Source organism: Parus major, chromosome 3, assembly GCF_001522545.3.
Source record: "Parus major isolate Abel chromosome 3, Parus_major1.1, whole genome shotgun sequence".
Classification (NCBI taxonomy): Eukaryota; Metazoa; Chordata; class Aves; order Passeriformes; family Paridae; genus Parus; species Parus major.
The window spans coordinates 69913555-69941397 of NC_031770.1; the positions used below are offsets into that span (position 1 = coordinate 69913555).

General features: G+C 39.9%; 1 long non-coding RNA gene across 1 annotated transcript in view; it reads right to left on the reverse strand.

Annotated features, from left to right (window-relative positions):
• Positions 1-15228: 15228 nt before the first annotated feature.
• The window catches only part of LOC117244061, a 39087-nt gene continuing 26472 nt past the window's right edge, over positions 15229-27843 (reverse strand). The window contains exon 3 of the long non-coding RNA XR_004496461.1: positions 15229-15302. This is a non-coding gene — a long non-coding RNA (uncharacterized LOC117244061). The remainder of the gene's footprint in view (positions 15303-27843) is intronic.

The following is a 27843-nucleotide window of genomic DNA, read 5'->3' on the forward strand; positions in this document are numbered from 1 at the left end:
AGAAGCAACACCATAATCTTGTCAAGCACTCTCTTTCGTTTCCCTGAACAAGCCTGTCTGAGAAAATGTGAAGCCTAAGATTTTTAAGATGTTATCTGGAAGATGTTTAGATCATGGAACACTTTTATTGAAAACAGACATATGTATTTTAATGCATCTGCTGATGTACCCACACACATAAAATATATGCCTACTAAATTCTTTTATGGACAAGAGCAGAACATCTGAAACCTGAAGAGGTTTTTCAGACTTCAATCCTCTTGCCTCAGCATTTTACCTTTTCCAGACTTTTGCATCTGCATGGATACTTGAGAGTACCCCCACCAGGGAAATAACAACTCAGGAGTGCCTGCACAGATTCACCTGTGAGCAGGGCTCTGTAACTGCTGTCAGAAGTAAAAATGTGGGAGCAATGTAAAATACACTGATTTCTCATGTATCTCTATGCATATATGTAAAATGGACTCCTGCACGACTTGTGCCATTTATTTCCACCTTTGATCTTTTTCAGAACACAATTATTTAAATGCAACTGCTCTGCTTCTGGAGCTACAGGACTTGAGGCAGGTTACTTAACATAACTGGACTTTACATTTCATAAGCAAACACCACCCACCTTCACATTCAGCCCGTCCCCTCCTGATGTCTCCCTTGATGTCATCACTGACAATGTTCAAACTACAAGCAGAGGTGCACCTTCCCTTTGGCACTGAGCCATGGAGCAGTGAATGCCCTGGTTTACGTTCTGTGGGACCAGGAGCCACATCCTGTCACACATGGCAAGCCTGGGAGGCACCTGCATGTGCTTTTGGATGCTCTTGGGGCACCCAAGTATGCATGGGATGCTGTTCCCTCTGCAGACCCTGAAGTTGGTCCTTGGCAGCTTCGCCAAGGTGCTGGTGAGGCCCTGCAGTTTGGCCCTGGCCACAGCACAGCACAGGAAGGGGGACCTGTCAGTAGAAAACCCAACCACCAGGCTGTAGAAACTGATGCTGCTGAACCTGCTGTACTGGACAAGTGGACAGGTAATGGTTGGCAGTGCTAATAATGCCATGAAAAGTACTCCAGGACAAGGCAAAAGAACAAGTTAAGCATCTGCAAGTTCTCTCAGTGCTGGTTAGACAGCGATAGTATGAAAATTTATCCCCAAGAGCTTTCTCCTCACTGAGGGTGTTGAGTTAACTGGAGGTGACCTCTCACTGACCCACAGGCAGCATCTGCAAGTGGTGTGTGGTAGTGGCGGCCAGGAAGCACTTCTCCTGAGCAGCGCTTTTCAAAACACCACTCCGAAAAGCAACAGCTGAGGTGACCCAGGAGTCAGCCGCTCAGCCCTGTCCAGTGTGGAGGACTCCCTTCAATCTCCCTTCATCCTCCTGGGATTCCATCCATCTTCATTTGCTTTTTTTTGCTGCCATTTCCTCTGACTTTTCAAACTTGGGGACACTGGTAGCTATTATTCATTCTCTTGTTTCTTAACAGCCAAACAAGCTAAGAGCTGCAATTTTCCATCAATAAATACCATATCAGTTGTTATTTAGGCATTCTTTTAATCACTGCATTTTTTCCTCAGGTATTTCTTGAGCAAAAGAAGGGTTTACTGCATTATTGCAGTTTAGAAATCTGAGAGAGCAATATCTCCATGCAATTACTAAGCGCCACTCTGGGTAACCACAAAATAACTTGCTAATGAAAACTGTGAATAGGAAGGAAAATATAACTGAGGTATAAAGAAAGTAACTGTCCAAACCATTTGAATTTCAGCAAGTATGAACAAACCTCTTCATTGTGTACCCTTCTTGTCTATAAAAAGGGTGGAAGACATGAAGCAGCAGGACTTAACGCTTCCATGACAAACAATGGTGCCAACACCAAGAGATTTTCCAATTTCCTGCTATAACAAACCTTTTAACTCTGGGTAATTCCAATAATTTTAGTCATCAACTTGCAAAGAGGTGTAACTCGTATTCAGACGACATGAATTTGAGTAATCCTGTTGCCACGTCTGGTTAAGAGAAGACAGATAATAATACATTTTGGTTTCACAGTCGGGAGGGGGAAAGCTATCTCTTCTTTTCCTCTCCACTTCTCAGTGCTTCAGGAGGAACAGGGGAGAAATGGAGCTGTTGTGAGGAGAGAGAATTAGGGTGGGAGATGAAAAGGCAATGGGCGTTCTGGTAGCAGATTTGGGCATAGGATCATGTTCACCATTCTAACAACAGCCCCCAAAACTCTAACACCTCAACTTTTCTCCCCAAATATGAGAAGGCAGGCTCTCTAGTTTGCATTAGAAGATAACAATGGTGAAGAAGGCATACAAATGTGCAGCTGGTGACAAGAACCTCTCAGCTCAATGGGAAAGACAGAAGGAGTCCGGGATTTTGTATAAGAGGAAGAGATCTAATGACTTCCCCAAGGTTTAACTGAAAGCAGACAGCAAGAATAGGAGCTGAACCCATGAGTCCTGAATCACAGCCCTTTGTCTCAGTCACAAGACCCTCCTTCCCCTTGGATGTTTACACTATTTAAGGTAATCAAGAAAAAGACTCCTTTGCCCTCCTAAACCAGGAAGAAGGGCAATGGGCTCCAAAGGAATGTCAAAACCAAGGAATGTTGCTCCAGAAACAGTGTTGTTTCCTATGCTGGTTATCTGTGTTGAATCAAGATCCATTTTGATTGCATTAGGTTAGAAAATGCAGTGCCTTTCTTAGAAAAGATGCTAGAGAGCATGTCTAACCATGCAGCATGCTCTGTTGCAAAGCCTGCAGAGACAGCTCTAAACCCCACTGGCTGTGGAAAATTGTGTCTTGAGGGGTATTGCAGCATCAAGAGTGCAATGCAGATACATTAACAACTAAATTAATATGTTTTACAGCTCAGAAAGGCACACAAATTCAGGTTCAGGAACATATTCACACAGTTTCCAAGGCTACCTCAATCACTGCTTATACTCCTGAAGGCTGCTGAACCTTGTTTCATTATGCAAGCATGATCTTTCTTGCTTTCTGGTTTTGCAAAGGTTAGGAAAGGATGTGGTTGTGCTCAGCGTGTTGTGAAGTAAACAGCAAGGAGCTATTTCTTGAGATTTTTCAGCTAAGGATTTTCCTGAAGAACAAAACTCTCCCAAGCAAATTCAGACAAGTTGTTTAGTCTAAGAGGGGCTTTTCCATCACAGCAGTGAGGCAAAAAAAAAAAAAAAAAAAAGCCAGCCTTAGTAAGATGGGTCTCATACCTTAGTAGAACAATAGTTTTTATGAAGTTGCCTTTTCTATCAGAAGACTGTGCTGAGTGACTGAGAAGACCTAGACTTATCTTTTCTAACACATGTTCTAAGGTATTTCTAAGAAATATCACAGTGGTCTAGACATTCAGATATTTTCAGAAGGGTGAATTAGTAAAACAATATACAGATATTTTTTTCAGGACAGACCATACATAACAAATTTTCCATCTTTGGAAAAAATTCTAGCTGAGTGAGCAGTATACATGCATGTGCATGCCCATGAACTCACACTATTTTCAGTATCAAGACCATCTTCAAGCAATTTCTCACTCTTATAGCGCATTCATCTTATGTAAAACAGATGCGTGTCTTTGGGGTAGGCTTTTGTCTTTTAGTCTTAGATTGTGAATACCCCTTTTAATTAAAACGGGAAATACAAATTTCCTCATTTAGTTCCAAGCCTGAAGCCCACTAGCATAAGCAGCCATCTGCAGATTCAGCTGGAACCCTTTCAGCATCCCACAATAAGTCTGCTGGTTAAATTAAGGATCTTTGGACATGTCCACTGAGCTGTGCCCTTGTACACCAGCTGTAGCAAAGCTGAACTAGTAGTACTGTATCCATCCTGAGTCCTGAAACTCCATCTCCAATTGGAGTTAAACAGTTACATTATTACTATTTAAAAGCTGCAGAGTTGATGATAATGCCACCCTTGTTGGCAAAGCCTTTTAAAGTCTCTGCTCTATGCTGTGCCTATTGGGATGAAGAACAACTAAATAAGGAAAGCAGCAAACATTGCAAATGGAGATTATCAAACTGCACCAGAGGCAAACCAAGGGATTACACCTAATAATCTTTAATGCAAAATAATTCAGCCCTTTCTCATTAAAATATATTTTTTTAAAGACTTCCCTTTTTTTCATGTATGCAAATGAAGGTGAAAGCAGTCATGATGATGGAAGTGATACCAACTATTATGTCAGTATTAAGTGAACTTCCTCCCATCCATTTCTGTCCAGTTAATGTCATCTGACTCAAATGTGATTATTAAAAGTGGGCTGTTCAGTTCCAACAAACTAAAGGCATGCAAGTTTTCAGATACAATTGCTTCAGACCCCTCCTACGGGTGATCAGATAGGGTGTCTATTGAATGCACTCAAAGAAACACATTTTCACACCTGTCAGGCCTGGATTAATATCCCTGCTAATTGCACTTTAGGAACGGCCAATTAGTTCTAGTTATAGAAGCTTTCATGGGTAAGGGGGAGAAGCAGCCTGTTACCACCATCAGGACTCATTGTTCCCCTGAATAGATTTGTGTCCCAAACTGCGCGTGCCTCAGCGGTTTGACTGGAAGCCCTGCTGCACGCCACTGCAATGACGCCTTTATCCCAGCCCCAAACCCACTTTAATGATAGAGATGGCAGAGGTGACCATAAACATAAAAGGAAAATAAACTAGTGCTATCCTGAAATTACAAAGCCAGAACCGTTTTCAAGCCAGAAGTGGTTTGCTGAAATTTCTTAATAACCGAAACTTATTTTTTGTCTAGAATAAAATCTTGGTTTTTCTCTAAAGTGACAGTACTTTGTAATAAAACACTTGCTCTAGCAAGGAAAAAAGTCCAGTAATGTGTCTGGATTTGCAAAAGGCTGATAAGTGAAGTTGTGGCCTTGAAGTGGCAGCCTGAAGAGTGACACTGCAGCGCCAACACCACCGGTGGGATACTTGAAAACAAATCAGGGACCAAGGGTTAGTCCAGCCATTGGAACATGACAGGAAGGCTAGTTAATAAACACCAGCTAACTCCTTCAATTACAGCAATAAATTGTTGAATTGGTTAAATGTCCACAGGTTCTGCCCCAAACACCTCTGTGAACTGTTTAATTAGCAAACTCTTGCATCACTGGACAGTCGGATCCTGGTGAGCATGGGGAATGCTGGGCTTCTGGGGAGTGAAGGGCACTGGTGCCCCACACAGCTCGACTCTGCAGGGCTTGCCTTAGAGCCATGCAACCTGCTATGTTTTAACAGCTCTGGAGATTATTCATTCAGTGACATCGTGGTTTTTTTGAAACAAAATTAATACCGTGAGGGCAAAATACAGCTTGGTTGCCATTCTTTCCACATCAGTTTTCTGCATTTTGATAAGAAGCCCCACAAATTACAGCTTCTCACCTGCTGCAAGATTAGATAGCCGCGCATGCAAGACGGGTTACGCAGCACAAGAGATACCGATTACCTGGAAACTGCATGTGGTACAAAACAGACCTGCAGATTAAAAGTCAGCAAGCCTATTTCTTGAAAATATTTAACACACTGAATTTGGAATTATCTCACTAAGAGTTAAGAACATTTGAAACATTGCAAAATGATTTATCATTAAGATTACTGCTGGCTGTGAAGAGTATTTAGATAATATTCATGAGGCATAGGCCACAAAAGCATTAAAAAATCCTGATACAAAACCAAATTTTTGATAAAGGTTATTTTACAAAAAAAAAAATCAATCAATTAATTAATCATTATTTCTTCTGAATAAAGCAACAAGTTAAAGTTGATCACTGAGGATCAATTAATAATTAAAGACTCATGTATGTTTCCTTCAATGGACTTTTAATCATTGTGATAAACTACTGATAGCACATATTCTGTTGCCAACTAAAAACCATACACTGATGGAGTGGAAAAGAATGTGTGGCTTTTAAAAATGTTTTTATTAATAATGATTATTAATATTACTAATAATCATTATTAACAATAATCTCATGTCTGAAAAACACCTAGACAAAGGAGATAAGTACTATCTGTTTAGACAGTGAGGAAAAATTGCATTTCCCTGATGAAGTTTTCTTAATAAACTAAACCCAAGGTAAATTTATCACAGTTGGGAGTAAAAATACATACAGTGTTTGCCTGTGGAAAGCTGTAAGTGGTTGCTCCCCGCCTCTCTAGCAAAAGTATTTCTTTGGAAATGGGTCTAGGCAGAAACATTCATTTAGAACAAATTTTTTTAATAACATTGAAGAAATGTACTATTTTACACAGATGCCTGAGAGGTTAAGCATGGATCCTCAAAGGATAGCCAGAGAACAGATAGGGTAATTCGGTTTATTGGGTTGGACTATGCCCTATCCTCCACTTTGCAAAAATGCACAAGTCATTGAACTAAACTCAGGATGCTCCTGGCTGAACTTGGTGGCTCCTGGGATTCCTCTCCTTAGTACTGTGTTCTCCCACTGAGCCACAGCAGTAACTCAAGCTCTCAGATTCTCCTCCAGGTATGTTCAGGACAGGTCCACATCCACTCTGGGAAAGCTGTAGGTTCAGTGTTGTTACTGCCTCAGGTTTAAGGACATAAATGGTCTTATTTAATTTAACATGCACATCTTGCACAGCTAAGCAAAGCAAACTTTTTAAATTTGGGTTCACAGGAAGATTTCTGTTGACTTTTAGTTACTGGGTCAACCTTTTACAGAGCAATTTGAATGCTTAACATTAAAGAAAATAGTTCTGTTAAATTGATGTGTATTAAAAACTGTTCTGTTAAAAGTTGTGTACTGACTGTTGCAGAATCCAAGGGTTTAATGTCTGTGCTGCTTAAGTGGACAATGTAGAACTACTCTGGTGGATTTTGTTTTCTTATTTTTATTTTTTTCTTTTTTTTCTTTTTTCCTTTTTAATTTTGTGATACTAAGCGAATTAACATCTCTGAAGTCTCGGGGTCTCAGGACAGGCTTTCAGGCGACACCGATTAGCACAGCCTTGCTGAATTAAACAGACTGAAACAATTCAGGCCATTGACAATCCACGGGGGCAGGGTGGGGAGAAACTGCAAATTAGGAAAAGAATAGAGGACACAATACCCGCACTGATGTCCTGGCACACAGGCTTTTATTCTGGAGATAGTTTACAAGCAGTTCATAACCTTTGGACTCCAGACAGTCTGTAGAACCAACAAGAGGAGGTTCAAGATTTGGTCTGAACTTTCCATCCAGCCCCAGTAGTGTCAATATTTGGAGGATGCACAGGAACTCATAAAGTCTCCGTAAGATGTATGTTAGTGATAATAACAAACCCACCCCCCCCCCCCCCCGAAACCTGTATTCATAAAATCTTTTTAGACTGTGTCACTTTAAGCCAAGAAGGTATTAAGAAGATAAAAATTCATAATTTTGCTGTGCTTAAAAGAGGAGTTTCCCAGCCAAAAAGCTAAGGCATTTTTGTTTAACAAACCTGGAGTTCAAAAGCTGCCTCTTGTTCCAGGTTCCTAATTTCTAATTTGCAAATTTTGAATTATAAGTTTAAACATTTTGCCATTAACAGAACAACTCCTAGAAATGGTGCAAGTGTGACTTTTCTGCCAAAGAAAAAAGTGACTGGAGAATTCACAAATCAAAATCACTTATGTTCCAGGCCTGTCAATATTTCATTGATCTGTTTAAAATATGTTAATCTGTCTTTCATTCTGTATTATAAATCAATTCAGTTATCATATCAAACCATACTGTGTTAAGAGAAAATTATTTAAACAAGGTAACAAATTACGGTTTTGCTCTTTGATAGTCGTCTTAAAAGACTAACTAAAAAATTTACAAGTACGTGTTTTATTTTGTGAATGCAAGACATTTAAAATAATCATTCCGTATGCCAGACTTTCATGTCATGCTAACTAGGAAGTGACATTTACTATTAACTTAGTTGACAGAGCTTTTGTGCAACCAAAGTCAAATGAGGTATACTGTTAATAAATAACACAAAACTAGAAGAAAAAGAGTTGTCTTTTACGTCTCTCATAATTTTGTTTCTTGTCACATGTTAAATGCTCTAAGTCCTGGGGAACTCAATTGAATTAAGTTACCAGTGCAAAGATAACCTAAATGAAGAGGGAACTGAGTGCCCAGCAATATTTTAACAAAGAATTTTTATCTGGTCAAAAATAATTCTTTAAATGTGTCAAACTGTAAACTTCTGTTCTGAACAGAGGCCTCTGTTGTAAGCGATAGATGTTACAGAGTTAAAAATCTATCACATTTTACAAAGTTAGCTTGTTTTTATATGTGGATCACCTCATTCATCAAGAGAGGAAAAGTTAGTCCCAAAAAATAACCACAAAGAGACAATTTCTGATGTAATAAATCTATCTCCTACTAGTCACAGTCAAGAAAAATGAAATACCAACTTATTCTGCCCCATAACTGAAAAAGTGAAACCCACTGGTTTTGCTCTAGCTATGCTTTTAAAGCCTTCAGTGATGAGTTCTGGATTTTTTTTATTCTGTAGGAGTAAATAATTTGCTTATTCTCAAAAAATCCCCTAGCTTTCATATTTCAAATGCACAGAGAGGAATTTGTATTTGCCATTAAGAAAACACAACCAAAACCCCAACCAGACCCACACTATTACAACTCATTCAGAACTAGGGTTTTTTAAACTGTTCAATTTAAATGTTCACTTTAAATTTAAGATGATAGCCCGTCTTATAAGCCGAGATGATCATACAATGCTATAATTGCAAGAACTGTGCTTGGGTGAGAGGTCTCTCACATATACAAAATGCAGATTCATGCCTCTATGAAATTTCAGAAAACAAGATGGTTATCCCATATGCCTAATTACAAGCAGTTTCCACAAAGTTTTCAAAGCCCCCAGCATGCAAGATCCACAGTTTTGACTCACCTTATCTATTAATTTTCTGCCTTGTACAGAGAGCTCAAAGTTTCAGCACTATCTTGCCCCTTCATTCTCCATACAGCGTATCTCCACACTGCGTAAACCTCCTGTGTAAAGCATGATCTTGCCTATTTCTCTCTCCTTTCTCAAAGCCTTAGTACAAAGTTGCTCCAGCTATCCTGAGAAGCTTGACACTGCATCAAGCACCTGTTCAGATTGCAGTCAGTTAAAAAATCAAAATAACAGCTGAGTTGAGGTCAGCCACCCTAGACACTTCAGAACATACTCAGAAATCCTACTACCCTCATCCCTCCTGATTCGATTTGAAAACAGCAGTTCTAGTAATGTGATGCCTTCCTTCCCTTCCCTGTTCGAGCAGGCAGTGAAAGCCCTCCTGCTGTCTTCTACTCCTAAGAGTAAAGCTTTAGTCTCCAACCTGAAGTAGGTTGTCTGCAGAAATAAGACAACTCATCCCACACTGATAGCGTTTGTTTAAGGAACACAGGTTCAGCAGAGCCAGTTAACCATTAGCTATCACCCATGCAGATCATATTACACTCACTATGCCTAATTGCATAGCTACCCCTGTATGAAGTTTGGTTGAAGAGAAGCACTTGGGTCTATCAGTCTTCTATGAGCATTGCTACAGGGTAACAACAACACAAAAAGTCACAATGAACACCAAGCCAGCTCCAGGCACACATTCCATGTTCATAGAAAAGATGGTTGTCAAATACCTCACTTCAACCACTCAAGTGTTTATTACCAATACCAAAAACTGCTCAGAAGGAATTCATAGGCACTAAAAACTCTAGATGTTTTGAGATTTAAGTCATCCCTAAAAGTGGTCCACACGAACGTTCCCCTACATGCATCCATAACCTGGTCAACTCTACAGGCTGAAAACAGCAGCTGTCTTCATAAAAAATAGTGGAAAGTTGCAACACTTCTTCAATTATTTTTTCCTAGAGTCTCACAAGTTAATTATGATGGTCAGAAAACTACTTAGTGCTGCCATTATTTTGTATCAACCTAAATCCTGACAAAAATTTCACCTGCAACGATATTCTATCATGTCACACAAATAATCTTATCAAACCCAAAGCACAGGATTTATTATTACGGACTTCTATTACAAAACCTTCTAGAAGGCACAAGAAAGAACATTGTGCTAGAAATCAAGACACTGTGCAGAAAGAAACCTCACCAGCTCAAAGAGTTGGAAAGAAGGGAAGTGGCATTACCTTCATTTCACAGGACAAATAGAGTGTGTGTTGAGGCTCAGAAAGATTAAGCCCCTTCTCCTGCAACTTCAGACTTAGCATGGCAGCTATTAACATCATACAACTTTTTATGCATGCCAGGGTTCACCAGAACCACGACTGAAACACAGAGGAATGTCAATCTCCAGTAATTTAGCCTGAAACAGACATAAGAAGAGAATGCACATCTCTCCTATGTCCTACCCACGATTTTAACAACCCCAGCTTTACCCCATTTTTACACCTATACACCCCTCTCCTTGTGACAGTTGGTGCTACCCTGTTCCTGGTTTATATTAATTCAAGATCCAAATCTAGCGCATAGCTTTCCAATCTTCGTAGCACAAACAAGATTAATTTTTAATTTTAAGGCCCTGATTCAGCAAAACATTCAACTACATGCTTAATTCTATCCCTATTCAGTAAAGTACTTAAGTATTTGCTTAATTCTCATTTACTCTGCTGAGACTTGAACATGTGCTTAAAGATAAGCCTCTTCTTATGTACTTTGCTGAACTAGGGCCTAAACTGTGACCTAGGAGCCAGGAAGAAAAGAAAAAAATAGATCAATAATGTCCAGTGTTATTTCCTCAAAATATTAGGTTAGCTGTCTGCAAAAGATGAAGAAAAAATACAAATCACTTTGATTCAAGTAGTACCTACAGCTAATACAACTGCTGCATTGGAAGAGACCAATTTTATAAAATCTTACTAAAAATACATCTTAAAAAATTCGTTCTTGTTGCCCATTTATAACTCCAAATATGCCTTATGGCAATGTGTTGAACCTATCACTCAAATCTCAGTTCCACGACTGAAATCTTGGTTAGTTACCTGACATTTAGGAAAAAAAATAAAATTAAATTGATTCTGCTCTAAATAAGTACGGTTGAATAGAATTCAGATTTGCATTATCTTAAGAGGAACTTAATGGAGAAGTTGGGAAGGTGCCAGGGGAGGACTCTGTAGTAAAAACAGGAGAAAAAAGACATACTCTGGTACTCCCCTAGAAGAACGGTCTGAGTTTAGTCACCATCAACCAAGACCACGTTTATTACATGTACACTGTGTAATACATTTTCTTGCTAAAAAGTCTCATCGTGGATGGGTCCTTGGGCCAGTGTGGAGAAAATACAAGATCAGGATCAAAGAAGCCACTGTCAGGTAGGGAAAAATATGTCTAAATATCTAAACTGAGGCTTAGATAGCAGAGAAGGCAAAAAATTACTATAATTTTATTTTAAAAAAAACCAACAAAGACAAGAAAACCCAACAAACCAATATGTTGGCTAGTGTGGCTAGTGGCTTATTTCTACCTATTTGTCTGCCCTATCCTTATCACCATGAATCATTCCATAAAGCATCTTCGTCCAACTGTAAGATCCTAAACCATCCAAACATACTCTTTGATTGCAGGCTCACTGTTCAAATTAAAGCTACCTTGCCTGCTTCAAGGATATTGGTATCAATTCAACTGACATGGCCAGAAAGTACTGGGAAGGTGTAAGTCAGGAAAAGCATGTGCAGGTGAAACTTACATCCTATCTCTTCCAACAATCTATCATTTCCTGGCTAAAATGTCTAGTGAAGCCCAAGCACTTAAATGGGATACATGCTTCTAAACTGTAGAAAGATGCTTTCAGTAGGTGTGTGCCCACACAAATGGAACTCAGTGTTCCAGATGAGTTCCACCCTTGGAGAAACTGACCCATTGGCATTTTGCCAGTAGAAGAGTCCCTCTCACAAGTAAAGACCAAACACTTGCCACTGACAGGTCTTCTGTTGGCAAGATTTTCATGTCAGCTGCTGCTGCTCTTCCTTCGGGATCTGCATTTCCTCTGTAGTTGGAGTCCCTGTTTTCATCTACCTTTTGATTTCCAGCTAACAGGAATGCTATTTAATCTTTACAATTCCTAACTTACACATATGCTTAGCTTCATGTACTGTGAATGGTTCCACTGAAGCCTGAATTATGGCATATAAAGCTAAAACATATGCCTAAGCGCCTGCAGGATTGGGGCCTGAAAAATGGAGTATTTACTAGCTATTACCCTTTTGATGGATCCATCCCACTTATAATGATGGATAAAAGTGTTTATTAAAATCTTTGAAGATGAGAGGTACTCCGTGAGTACATGTGTGGTAGGGGAAGTGGAAAGACCTAGAGACACAGATTGGCACTGGCTGCCCTGATGTTTGCCATAGAAACCACACATCATTATTAGCAGCTGCAGAATTAAGAAGCTTACATGGCTGATGTAGTTCCTCATATTTTGGACAAGAACAGCCAGAGAGCAGAGTGCAGTTCCTTAGCTCCCACCTCTGTTCAGTGGGAGGTGGCAGCAAAAGGAAGATGTCTCATATGAACACACCACTCCTTGGAAGGTTCTGTTGCAGCAACACTCATGCTCAGCATCAAAATTCAGTCACCCCTGTATCACCATGGCCTCCCTCTCCTACCCACGGCCAACAGCTGAGACAGTGGATGGCAGAGGGATGAGAAATGTCTAATCTGCATTCCTGTTGTCAGGAGGGTAGGAAAGGTCACCTGGCGCTCCCCTTCGATCACATGCAGAACCAAGTACCTGCTGTCCCCTGCTGAGCTGCCGGGGCTGTGGAGGTATAAAATATTTTCTAACAAAAAGAAACTGGATCACTTGCCTGGGGGAGCCATAGCATTTATTCTGATGACAATGAAAGACTGCTTTGATCCCCACAGCAGCCACACATCTCTGATTGCAAGCGGCAAGCCCACCTCAACACACAATGCATGTACCAGCCTCCTTCCTCCCACCAGGCTGGATGTCAGGCTAATCAGTTTGATCTGACAGATTTTAATTAAATTAATTAAGATCTTTCCAAACGGACTTGATTAGTGTTCCACAGAGGAATCCCCCATGAAAAGGAACACTGTCAGGAAAAGCACTAATGTTTTCTCCTCTCATAATGAGAAGTTTCTTGGCTTGTTATGGGATTTTTTACACCATTAATAAGAGCACTTTATAAACACTTAGCATATGATGGGTTTTGACACCCTGTTATATTAAGTTAACAATAGTCTTCTACACACAAAGAGATTTTCATGTCCTTCTTCAACCAATTTTGTTTCTGCCAAATCCAGCATTTCAAATACAGTGACTTAATCTGATTTAAAGAGATATATGCAAAATTGAGACACAAAACAATCCCGATCACTTCCAATCAACCTTCACAGAGTAGCTTCTTGTACAAATATTGGAAACTCAGCATGTATAGAAATGAGATGTTGCTACAACTATGAGAGGCCACTTTGTTCCCTGCATTGACTTGTGCATGAACCAAGACCATTTTTATTCCACTGGACTTGGCTAAGATTGTACTGGCAGAATTTTCAAAGGGTTATGTGTGGACAAGCCCTCCTTTTATTTGTATAGACACAATACCACAACCAAGGCAGAAGGCATCGCCTTGCTTTCCACACCACATCTGGGATCTGCTTGCCTGGGATCTGCAAAAGCATTAGGTCTCAAAATCCCCTGGTGCTGGTAAATGACAAGTGGCTACAGCCACAATGTCTGCAAGACACATCCCACCAGCCAAGACAGGCACAGCCAAGCAGCAGGTCCCGCAGCTAGTAATGACTGCTGCTGTATCACAGGCAGTCAAAAGGGTGTGTGTTGCAGAAGCCTATTAAAAAGTGACATGGAATCCCAAGTTCACAAATAGAAAAGCTCATTGTACTCTACTTATAGTAAAGGCATCCTTGACTACGTGATAACCATTAAAATGCAGTTAATTCTTAACACCAGTTTAAATTGAATGTACTTTGAAAAATAAACACAACTCTAAATATTTTTTAATTTTCCCTTGTATAAAAGGCAGAAATTGGACTTCTCTACCCACTTTTTTTTTTAATCTCCCGTTTCTCTCTACTTTGTAGGATTAGTTTACTAGCAAATGAAGCTTCCCAAGAATTGCAAAGGATTTTGAATTCAGCCTGAGAGGAAGTGATCTTGTTGTGACTGAAAGGAGCTCAGATACTGAAAAAAAACACCACTTCATCCACCAACACTTCCCTTTTTTCCTGAAGCCAGAGTGGTCATTCAAAATGCTTTATCTGGAAGGGTCAAATAATGGTGAGCCCTGTGAATTTTTTTCTGACAAAGGCTGAACAGGGGAAGGGAACTGAGGTGGGAAGATAATGTATTTGGAATGGAAGTCAAAATAAAGGAGAGATAAAAACAACACTATGAGAAGGACAGAAAAAGGAGGCAAAAAGATTTAAGGCATAAGCTAGAGAGAGAAGATTAAGACACAAGGTACTCTGAGAGACAGACTGAATGAGATAAAAAAAGAGACAAGACTGATGTCCTCCAAAGAAAGAAAATATTCTGAAAAAGAGAAAACAGTGATGACTGGAAATTACCTTATGAAATAAGAAAGAGTGAAGAAGAAAAAGGAAAGGCCATTTTAATTTTTAATCCAGGACTCCTCTCTGGTTTTATTTTATTTACTTTTTAACATGTCTGTTATACTATGCATGTCACAAAAAAATCTTGTGTTCTGATAATTCAGACCAAATTTAAGGCAGTGTTTCAACAAACAAATGCTATTACAGTTTATCTGCTGGTTAGTCTGACTCCAGCAGACACAAATGCATTTTCTGGTGTTATTTTAATTAGTCTCATGGCTTTCTTAAGTTCAAATTCATTTATTCTGACCATGAGCCAATAACTAAAGTCTTCTTATTGTACTGAGATTAGATTCACATGTCAATGTACAAATTCCATTCTCTAAAACATACCTGGTTGTAGCATCTGTTGCTGTTTTATTCTCATGACCACACTCAGATAAGAAATAGCAACTGGCTAAAGTGTAATTCTATCAAGTGATTTCAACAGAAACATCTATTTTGCGGCATTTTAGGCTGTTTTATAAATGCTTCAAGCAAAAAAGGCAGATAAATGAAGAGGCATAGATTTGCCTTTGCCAGGAACAAACAAAAAAAGGTTTTCTTTAATAAAGCATATAAATAAAGATAGGATGCAATAAAAAAGACATAGCCAGGAAGAAAAAGGAATTCAGTGTGACTGACCTTCAAGTTCCCTCTGCTCTTTCATTAACTGTCCACTGAGGTGATCCCTGGCCAAATACGGGCAATTCAGAGCCTGTCATAGAATTACAAGATGAATTAGGGACTGTTGCCACAAATTTACAGCTACCAAGGCCTCTGCTGATTGCTTTTTCCCAGACTTGAAAGTAATTTCACTGGAAACACTCTTACCGTGGCCCCAAGATCAGCAGCACAACAAATGAGGAACGGGAATAACACTTTTTCCTTCCAATTATCGGGTGATTTTTTTTCTCCTCTGTGATTTGTACGCAGATAGACATAATTTAAACCAGTGTGACATGAAAATGCCAGATCTCACACGGACTGTTTGCTTCCTGAGAAATTTCCCAGGAAAACCCGAGTTTTCAACTCCCTTGTGGAAAGGTGAATCCTGCATTTTTTCTTTAATTTCTGGCTGGCAGAGTTTATTAAATAACTGCAGTTATCAGCCTGAATAATTACTGACTCACCAGTCAATTGAAAAGCTAATGCAGTTGAAACTGTACACAGATAGCTCACTACAGGTGAGTAACTTCACATGCATGAGTAATGTCACTGCGCTCGGTGGCATAACTCATGTGCATAAGTATTTGCAAAACCGGGACCTCGGATTGTAAACTCACTGAAGCAGAAACCAGATCTTATCTGCCTGTAAAGCACCTGGCAGTGCACCTATCTTTGCCACTACATAAATTAATTATCATTAGCATCTGAATTTTGTCAGCTCCACCATTCTCCTCCAATCTCGAACACTGAATTTCTCTCCAGAGAAGTGTTGGTGCACAATAGATGATAATAATATGTACATGAATATTTAACTATTCTGGCATTTAATGTAGAGCTATTTCAAAAATGTCGATACAAGATGAACATGTGTAAGGCATCTAAACAGCTTCTAAGGTCCGAGGTCTGGGTGGGGGAAGGGAAAACTTCAAAAGTAAAAAATATACTGAACTGAAATCTTGAAATGCTTTGACCTTTAAACGGAACCTTCCTCCCCTCCTGAGGTTTAAGATAAGTTCAGCAAACAAAATTTCACCCTAGGCTTGATACATAATCTCCTAAATTACTGAAGAAATAAATAAACACTTTTTCCTTTAAAAAAAAATCAACATAATTTCAAAAGAAGGATAGACTCCAATTTTTGTAACTGCTGGTGATAATTTGTACATACAAGCATACCTACAATGTAAAGTCTTCACATTTTAACAGGAAATACATACTTAGAAAGACAGAAACTATTGTGAAATAGCACCTTGAAGATAAGGAACTCTGGACAAGATGACTTTTGGTCATCTGAAGGAAAGAATAGTCATCTTCCTTAATCATTTCAGACTGATTGCTTCAGTTTGGTAATCTCACATTTCAATAGGTTTTTACTGCTGAACCTACAGAAAAAGGGAGGGGGACAGAAGGGAATGGGAGAGGGCAGGACTGGAAGTGCCGGTCAGTTCACTCAACACTTCCACTTGCAAAAAACCCCAAACAAACCAAAAACACCCTACACAAACCAATCCCAACCATGAATGAATAAATCAAAATGGGGAAAAAAAAACCCAAAAACCAAACCTCCAAAGTCAATCTAGTGCTATGCAGTTCTTTTTCTCCTTGGGAAAAAAATTAAAGTGAGAATTTTTGTGTTTGATGGTTTCCTGTTAAGTAAATCTTATTCAAGACAGCAGCTGGCTTTGATATATGTATGGGTATTCAGTGCCACTCCTTCTCCTCTGCTTTCTCTTTTGACTTTCTAGTCTTTGCTAGTGGACTATTTAGATAGCTCCTTCAACAGGCACAAAATACTCCAGTGAACAGTGAAAGCTAATGCATGTTCATCAAACCAAAACTAAACAGAAATTGAGAAAACCAAACAAAACTAATCAAAAATATGAAAGAATTAAACTCTTCACTCATTTGTTTAGATAAGGCAGAAATCCTATCTTATGAATCCTATGCTATCAGAGACATAACTGCAATCACAAAGACTCTGATTATCTTAATATTACACAACAAATATTGTCTCATTAAAATGAAAAAAGAAAGTGCGTATTTTTTATTCTAGTTTAAGAGCTGCTTGGATATGCCTGGACACAAGAACTCTTTACCAGCTATCTTATGACACTACTATTTAAAGCTGGTTTTCTTATATTGTCCCAAAAATCACAAAAGCTACACAAGCCAGCTTTGGTAATACATCTTTCCTCGAATTCTCAGGTGGGTAAATAAAAAAAAAAGAAACCTTGAAGAAATTTAAGCATTTTTGCAGGAGTGTGATGTGAAAGTCCTACCATGTAGAGCAGTACTAGCTCAAAGTAAGAAGTGTGCTCTTCATATCGATGACAAAAAGGGAAGAAATACCAAATTAATTCTGTCACAAAAAGAATTACAAAAATAACAGTGTATGATTAAAATGCAAACTATGACAGTGAAATCTAATCTATTCTGAATCTTCACCTTTCCCTGCTTGTGTTGTGTGATAGAAAACCGAATACACTCAAGATACCTCACCTCAGAGGAGTCTCTCTCCACACAACACACTCCACTTTGCATCTAGTAACTATGTACGTTTGGAAAAAAAAAAAAAAAAAAAAAAAGGAAAGGATTTAACTCTGAAGAGTGACAAAAAGTACAGCCGATAACAAAAGCACTTCCTTAAATTGTGCATCATCTTGAGGGCTTCATCCACCTCAATAAGCCATTCTTGGTGGTAGCTACTTACGCAGCTCTTTCTTCTCGTGGAAAACACTAAGTGGAAACCTCACCTTGCGTCTAGGCGAGGATATCAAGTGTGGTCTGCTGGTCAGTGCCTAGGGCAGGTGTGAACAAGGGCTGGCTGGCCACTTTCACACTGACACCCGCCAACAGTTCAGAGTCTTTATGAAGTGAGAAAGTAGAGCAGAAGCTCAGAAAGTACATCTTTTAAGCAGGATATTTAGGAGCCTCTGCATTCCTTTTACCAGACACACAAATGCAACCTCGGCTGCTTGCTGCTTTTTTTCGTTTTCCCCTCCGCTCTAAAAATACTAACCCTTCTTCTGAACTAGTTGGAAGGGACTTGTGAAGGGGTGGAGTAAGGGAAATCAGCGCACAAGTCACCTTTCAGCCACCTATGACATCAGCCTGCTGCCCTGATTCCTTCATTAATACCTTTGAGCTGAAAACAATGGGCCTACCATTAAGCACCACACAGTTCGAGATAAGAAAGCCCTAAGCAGATAATAATCGGTGCATTTAGCTGGATTTCAAACATTCAGCTGCTTAATCATTTCTTCCTCACTGCATGCTACCCAAACACACGGGGAATGCTTTGGATGCCTTGGGCTAAGGAAGAAGGAGCTGGGGTGTGGGGAAGAGGAGGGAGAGAACGGAGCCACAGGATGGGGATTGCCGAGGAGAGGAGGATTTCATTGGCAATCCTCTCCCTGGGAAATGAAAACATTTCTTAATTGCCATTAGGGAAATAGGTTAAATACAGGCTTGGTAAGCTGCTAAGGGCTGGCTAACAGATTAGAGGGGATGGCAGTTGAAGTATACTCATTTCCATTATATGACAGAGCAGGGAATTTTTATTTTCTTAATAGTCTTCAGAGACTGTTCCTGTCAGGCAATGGGTGTGAGACTGCTAGTTAGATTTTAACTAGTCACCTTCCAGCTGACGAAATGAGGCCCAGTTCTGTGGCCCTGAAGTGACTGCTTTCCTGTCTCATCCAACGAAACAGAAACTGCAGGACGTGCTGACAGGGAAGGTATTGTAACACCTTCTGGCTTTGCTCACACAAAATAACAATGAGTAATCGCAGAATCAGAGAAACTAAAGGCATGATGCAGCATACCTGTCACATAAGACGAGGGGAAGAAAACACCTCAGGATTCCCAAACACTGGACAGACTCACGAGCTTGGGTTTAACAGCAGTCCTGCCAGGACTGAGCAACCCCTCACCTCGGAGGGAGTGTGGGCAGCTTAAAAATCTCAGATGCCACTGCCTGTCTGCTAAGACCCTCGAAGCCCTCTCCTTCTCCACATTCTCCCGAGGCACCTCCTTCCTCCTCTCTTGTAAGTTCCTCAAAAGCCCCATGTCTAGTTTATAAAGAGGACGATAAAGTTTTTAGCAAACTGAGCGGGAGCAAACGGAAATCAAGTTTTCTGGTAAATGGGCACAGCCTTTATTCATCCACAGACCTAAAAAGCAGCTACAGGCAGTACACACAACAAAGCTGAGACACCATCCTGTAATCCTTCGTCATGCAAAACTCCCTGGGGCATGAGTGGGAGTTTTATCTGAGTAAGGTCTGAGTTTTTTAAGGAAAGTCTTTGTTCTGGGGCTCCCTGAAGCCAATATACTGAACTATTCAAACGACCATGGATTGGCAGGTGAAGTCGACAGGGGGTCATTTAAAGAACAAGTTTCTGGCAGCAATGCTGGTTTAAAGCAGTTGTTGCCACCTCCCTCTTTCTACCTGCTGACATAGTTACCTTCCCCCACCCCAGTCTTCCCCAGTGATAAAGACACAAGAATTTGTATAGCTGTGAGCAAAAAGGACCAAGGAACTACTCTGGCTGTGAGCAACCCTGTCTAGGAACTCTTCCATAAGTTTTAACTTGCACTTATAAACAGTTTCTAGCCAGGGAACACTGTGGCCGTTATTTAATAAACAAGGAGCAGGGACATACAGGCTACAGACATGGCTGCAACCCTTCTATGGCACTGCAGACTATTCACCCTGGAGAGCCTATGTCACATGTACCAGCGCCACTCAGACTCCTTCACAGGGCTGCATGCAAGTCACCTACAGCAATGACAATGACACCTGGTCTGTCTTTAACATCCATACTCTGTCCAGGTGTTGTCCAAAAGAATGCTGGATGAGTCAGGTCACAGCTGCTAGCTGCTAGCTGCTAGCTGCTAGCTCCCCAGCAGCGCAGTGTAGGTATCCAGCACCTAAGGCTCCTGTGCCCAGTAGGCCAGCATCACTAGCCCAGCAGTTCAGAGACCGATTGTTAAAGGTGTTTTGTCTCCTCAAGGTAAAAAGAACAGCCGGAGTGATCTCCACCATCTTTTGACATACCTGTCTGCATCATCAGACATCTATCTCAACACACTTTAAAGTCTGGTGCTAAGTGTCAGCTCCGTCTGACTAAATATGAACTTCTCTGTTGCTGATGTCTGAAAGAGATTGATAAATGTGTTGTAAATGTTGGCTGGTTTTCTCCACAGACAGTAAAGGAAGCTTAGAGAAAACTGACTCAAACTCTGGCATGTGAAGATGAATGAAAAATATGCCACCCTGCTTCCTGCCCAGTGTCATGCTGGAGGTAAATGCCTGCCATGAAACTTAGTTTGGATGTTTTCTCTTCTGAGTAAATGTGCCTGGAACAAGATGAGACCCAAAACACGCTTACCTGGCTGTATAGACTGTGCAACAGCAACCACTTCAGTAACAAATGGTGTTGAAGGGCATTTGCTCACCCCTGCTGCTATCACAGATTCAGCCAGCGTGGGCAGAAAGCCCATTCATTTACACAGCACTAGCCTGTGTTTCACTTGGCTGGTAACTCCATGGATCTCATTTGCATGGAGTGTATTTCCCAGGAGCACACTGTGTCTTGATCTGATGTCAATAAGAAATAGAAAAGCATCTCCCTTGGTTCTGCTTCGCTTTATCAGTTCTCATTCAGAAATTTTTGACTGTTTCCTATACACAGAAATTATCTATGAATGAAACTAAACCCTGAGCTGGGTAGTCTTCCTGGATGAACTAAGAATTGATAGGAATACATACACCAGGGCAACCAGGGAACCAAGGTTATAGTGTGCTTGTTTTAAAGAGCCTGGGACAGGTCCTTTGCATCTGCCAATCATTTCAGGTGAGAAGTTTTTCATGCATGGTTTTCCAGTGAGTGCCTTTTTAGTCACAGCCAATCTAAACCAGCCACAGCAGTGCCCGGAAGTTAACAGAATAAGGAAAGTACATTTTTGTGTGCTGGTATACACAATATGCTTAGCTACTGAATGCAGCCTCTCTGGCTGGGTGTAAGAAACACTGTTTTAGGTCCATGGAAATCAGTGGTAAGTTGAGAATGTGCCCTTTGTATGAAATTCTGTAATAACACTGAAATAAAGAATTACTAACAGGGTTTATTTACGCTGTGTTTCTTTTTTTTTTTTGGTAGATAGAGAACAGTGGGGAGGTAAAAGAGGAGTCTACTGTTATCTCAGAGTTTCTGTGAAGACTTTCTTTTCCAGCATAGGTACAGTTCAAGACTGTGCACCCTTTATTTGCATTTGGACATGCAAGTGTAAGCATTTCCAAACACATGATCATGCTATGGTGCAACCCTTCTTGGCAAAAAGCATACATTTATTCCTGTCCAAGTCCATCTGAGTGCCTCTGAAAGGCACTGCAGGCTAAGCCAGCACACTCCTGCTTCCCAATGAAGAAAAAAAACCTGCTGCCTTAAACGTCATAGAATGTCAGTTAATGTGTTTGTTTCTGTCGTTAGGGAAAGGAGAGGTACTGTTTTGAAGTACCAGTACAGTGACAAAATAGTGGATACACTCTGCTTAACATGAAGTACTTTCCTTTACTACCTAAGTATCATACAGGTAATTTGTCTCTTTCTGCAAGTTATGACAAGTCAAATGACTCTGAACCCTTTGGTTTAAGGCACTCAGATTCTCATTCCATAAACCCTTTAGCATGTACATTCCTGTAATATAACAAATTCCTTTTCCCTGCTTATTGCATAGGCATTTAAACTACCTGTAAAAATAGAAATAATGTACCCATACTAATGAATAGTCTCCAAAATAGTATCATAACATCACAGGGTTATCCTTCATAAAATTAATAGGGTCAGTGGAAGAAGCAGCTTTGTGGTAAGCATGGAAGCCATTGCTGCAAACAGGGCTCCTGATTCCTGAATATAAGTAACTCCAGATAATCTTTTTTCCTAAGTTATTCTTTACAAATTTTTTTCCATTGCATGCATCTAAAGAGAATGTCTCTATTTCAGTATCGTATTTTACAAGAAAGAAAATTAACCTCATCAGCAATTCTGGAATCCACCACGTTATTAATTGCATCTCAAACCACATTTGGCAAACCAAAAACTTTAAGGAATCCTGGACAAGTAGTTGGACAGAAATCTACTTATAATTACATTAAAATGTTGTGCTGGGAAATAAGTTGCTTGTGAATTAACTAATAAGGATAGACCATTTTTCATCAAAATGTTGCTTGCATCCAGTTCTTTGCACCAATGGAAAATGAGGAACAAATGGACTATATGCCACAATGGATGAAAATCATCTCAATTACACTAGAGCTGCTCCACTACAGCCTAGTACAGAGACAACAGCAAGAAACTGTAACTAGATGAACTCAAAGAGAAATAAATTTTAAAGATGAAATTTTATTTTAAATAAGTTATAAAGTGAATAACCTGACACAAGGGGTTGTCTGCTTTACTTAACGTCTTTGAAACAAGATTAAATAAATAATAATTAAATATAAGCTTCAGCAGATTTGTCTAGGATATGACAACTGAACAGGAATTACTGGGTGAATTTCTATTACTGATGTTCTGCTGAAAATAAAACTATGTGATTGGAACAAATTTAGACTTTAATTCTATAAATATGGGGAATATGACCCACCACTACTTATGATGTGACAAAAATAACTCCTTCAACTATCAATTAGGAAAAGAAAATTAGCTTTAAAGGATATTAACAGAATTTTTCATTATTTAAGTACAACTTTTTTTTCTGCTGTCACCCTCCTATCCCCCTTTTTATTCAAAACACTAATACACAAGCTTATTTTACCAAATTAATGTGGGACTGACTTTGTGCATGAAAGGAAAATAAGCCTGAGTTCCTATAAACCTTTCAAACTTTGATTCTGCCTCCTTCCCAGTTTGCATGGAGGAGTCTATTTTACAACTTTATCCATGTAATGATCCTGCAGACTGCTTCTTCATGCCAGAATTTCTCTTTGAAGTTTGCTTTCCCATTAGTGTTTCAGTGTAGGTATTCAAACTGATGGCGCAAGCACAGCAGAACTCCAGAACTGTCCATGTTCCATCAAATACAGTTGTTTCATGTTGCTCATGATTTACAGTCTTAATTAATGCTCTCAAAGAAGAGGAGCACATCTTGGTGGAGCATCCCCCTTCCACACACACGCACACCCCTCCTCCTTTTTTTTTTTTTTTTTCCTTTTTTTTTCGGTACAAACCAGTGCTCTCAGGGTTTTGTTGGACATTGTGCAGGATGGCTTTGCCAAGTAGAATGGAACACACTTAATACTTTTCCTTTATAACCTTTGCAATAAATCAGCTACCACTCCACTTACACAAGAACAGCCATTAGTGTCCTGTCCCCTCCCCCAGCACTTCCCGAATTTTAAACAAAGTAGGAATAAACTGAAGCTGAGCAGAGCCAGCGAGCCCAGTAAATCAGTTTAATGAGAACTGAATCAATCGTATGAAGTCCACTACTGAACAAATAAGGTGGACAGGAGAGGCTGAGCCTTCTGTGGAGGTACTGGGGATGGGGAAGCAGGAAAGCAGGGCTCACATACTTCATTTTCAGCAGTGACACATGTCTGTTGTGAACACTCTGTTCTTTAAAATCACATTTGCCGCAGCTTGCTGCTGAATTCCTTGTTTAGATTTGGCTGTTTCCTCTCTTGTTTGTGGTTTAGCTCCTCCATGTTTTCCCACAGAAGTGGAGTTTTCTGTTTACCCATTTTCACCACTTATCTCCTCTGAGATTCACTTTGACTCTCTGTTTATCCTCCTCAGGTCTTCCCTATTTCCACATTTACTCTACATGAAGACATCTACACACACACACACACATATATATATACACATACACAAAACACTATTCCATTACAAAGTCAGAAAGCAAATAATTATGTATTTTTAGGAATGCAGGGTATTAAAGAAACCACAAACTTTTGTGTATGACAGCATGTAGACTCCAGACATCCAGCATTAAAAGGGCCTTGCCAAAAGTGTAAACACCCACCCACCAAAAAAACTTTAAAAAAACAAGCCAAGCCAAGCCAAACCGAACCAAACCAAACCACAGTGCTTCAATTTTTTTTTTTCTAAAACAGAGGCAGTAACTTACAGAAGTAGGGCCAAGTATGGATTTTCCCAGTCAAAAGATACTAAGACCCTTTTTATTTAGCATACATCAGTCCCCACCCTGAAGACTTTCATCATTCTATCTTGCATACTCAGAAAAAGGAGCTGTTAAAATGTATTAATGAGCAAAATCAGGAATTAGTCTGTCCTCTTTGCACAGGGCTGTGCTATGGTTGTGCTCCAGCTACAAAAACTGATGGATGAAGGAGTGCATGGCCCCACCATTCAGATCACCTCTGTGTATCTTCCACAGGGCTGCCAAACCTCCTTCACTTGGGACTCAGTAAGACAACCTCATCCCATTCCAGATTCTCAATCCCAGCTATAACTTTTCTCCTTGAAACAGTCATCCCTTTTCAAAATTAAGGGCAGAAACATGGGTCACATTTTCTCTTTTCTCTTCATAGTTCCTCCAGAAGGAGAAAGCAGAGCCCATTTGTGAGATCCTGCTATCACAAATCCCAAAGTTTGGCCCAAGATAGAAACCTTTAGAGCTTATTTGTGTGTGTGGTGCTGTTTCCAGAACATTAATGTCTCCACTGTGAGTCTAAAAGAAGAGTGCACTTTGATTCATCACTCTGAAACACTTCAAGATGATACAGCTACACTTTCAATCTCAGCAGGTCAGTCAGTGAAGACTACTAGAGCATCCAGTGCTTCTTCTCTGCCAGTGCATCAATTTCCCAGATGTACTATTGCCCATGAAAAATGTGACTATCTATTAAATTTCCAGACTTGACCATAGGAAAACCTATTACCACTGTCACCCATCCACCATCTGCATGGCTTCTGGGAAAAGGCAACTAACTAACATTGCTAATTAGAGAGACAGAGCCACTTGGCACCCTCTTGCCCTCTGCTTTCTCCTTTCCCAGTACAAAGAAGAGAAGAGGACACACCTGGAGCAGCCAGTCTGACCTCAGAAATGGAGCCCTCTGCCACTGCAGGTACAGTAGAGACCATTCTGCACAGTTAAGGGTAGCAGGTGCTCCTTGGGTGTTTATGAGCACAATCTTTAAGGATGTTAAGATGGTATGTATCCAAGGAGGTGAGGAACAGAATGTATTTATAAGAGTAAGTCTAGAAAACCTGCTTATCTACCATCAGTTTGTACCTCATGTAAGACCAGTGCTGTGAGCTCTTTGGAATTCAGCTGTGAATCTTACAAGATAGGCTTTTTTTAAAGCCTATTATTTAAAATAAAAGTGATTTTGTGGGAATCTCAGCTGTCATGAAAGAAAGAAATTAGGTGTCTAGTCTTGGTGACAAAGAAAAGCCTGAAACTGAAATCTATTAGCACCAAGCCCAGAACTCAAAACACTATTTTCATAACCTGTGATTTTTAAGGCAATTTCATGACTTGACTTACAGCTCTTGAAAGCTAGAGTTTGATAATATTACAGGTGATAATCTAAATCCCTCTCTGAACGGATTTAAATTTTTTCTTGGCTTTTTTTTGTAGGCAAAATATTTTCTCACGATACCCTAAGACATGATAAACTCCTTTCTACAACCTCTAGACCAATGTTTTGCTCTCCACTGCATTTAGCAGTGAAGGTTGTGGTTTTCTGACAAAGCAAGTTCACTGTGTCTGCTGTTAACGGTAAAAAAAACCCAAACCCAAATGATAAAAAAAAATTAATGCAAAGCAAATGACATTAGCACATATGCAGTTTCAAGCTTCTGCTATGCAAAAACACATCAAATAGCTCAAGATAGAGTATTAGGACTATATTTGAATTTTTTTGAGTCCCTGCTATTCTCTGTCTCTTCTGTCTGATGAGTATTTAAATTACGTAGGATGACCTATGGATTCAGATAATGAAAAGAACTGAGCAATTAAGAAAAACAATCAGAAAAGGAAATTAAAAGCAAGTCCTTGACATGGCTAATTCACTCTTCACTCTAAGTGGTTACATATATCTCCAATTTTTATAAAAAGAGAGAAGAAAAGGTACTGCATTCAAAATAGAAAAATAAGAGTCATGCACTATGATTTCAAGAGCTTGGAAAAGAGAAGGAGATTTCACTGTCAGGTTGTTCTTTTCTTTCTACTCTTACCAAAACTTTGCAGACATCAGGAAAACATGAATCCAAAAATTATTTATTGTAACAGACCATTGTTCTGGCTGTAGCCACCAGTGGGTCAGTCAGATCCAAAGCCCTCTGTAATGAGAGTCTCTCTGTTGACTTCATGGCTTTGGATCCAGACCAATGTTTGTGCATTTCTTTCAAGGAACAGTTTTTCCAAATAAGCTGGGATTTTTTTGGAATTATTCCAAGGGCTACGTGACACTTTTGAGAGTTTATATTCATCCAAGTGACTTTGAGGAGCCAGTTCTCTGATTTTACATGTAAAAAGCTTGGCAGAGGATGGGAGGGAACAAAAAGCCCTGTATGAATCCATCTAGGCATTTCTAGACCCTTCTTTGGAAGGTGTCCCTCAGATTTGATGTCACAGGCAAGGTAGGCAGCAGCACACAATCCCTTCCCTTCCCGTCAGTCCTTCCTGAGGAGCAACCACAACCTACTGGAAGGTTACAGAGAGGGAATTAATCTCACTGCATTCCTGAGAGATTTTTAGGGATAGGGACTTGGCTAGTATTACATTTGCTTCACATGTCCAGAGAGGGCCAGGTGGGAGTTTGCCTGCCACAGGGTGACTCCCAGCTGGGGTGAACTAAGCACTTTGCTGTCCTTTCTGCTTGCAGGCCTGTGTAGGGAATGCCCACATTAGGGGCATTGGCTTAGTGCGGCAATCCCAAACTACTGCTGCAGCTCCTTGGGCACCATTCTTCTCCAGAGCTGCAAGTCATGCATTCCTCCAGTTGTCTTCTGGTGCCAAATTTTTCAGAAGTGATGAAAGTCTTAGGCTGTTGTGGTCCTACAGTTGTTGGAGCTTGTGTGGTAGCTCAACAAGTCCTCAGCCAAATGAGGGAGAGAAGGAAGAAAGGTGATGTAACATTCTCCTGATCTTTTACTTTCCCTGTGTGCTGGGACGTTCAGAGCATCCACTCTGGGGCACACTGTCTCTCAGCATTGAAAAACTGCATTTTCATCAGTATCTCTCTACTAGAAATAAAGGCCACCACATGCTGCACCATGCTCAGAAGAAATGTAAAGGCCTAAAGTCATTACTTTTGCTTCCCCACAAAACAATCTGATAACTGCTCTAATGCATGAAGAAAATTTTTAAAAATTATTTTTTTCAATAAAAAAAAATTAAAAAATTAAACACACGTTCCCCCACCCAGTCATGGAGTGTAATTAGAGATAGGGCTGAAGAACAGAAGTCCCACTCAGTAGCTGAAAACACAGTTTTTTTAGTGCTTGGAAACCCTTGTGATATGTTTAAAACAAATACCCAGCTACAAAAATACTGTTAATATTACAATTATGTGAAAAAATTCTTGGCAGACCTGTGGTATCTACCCAACT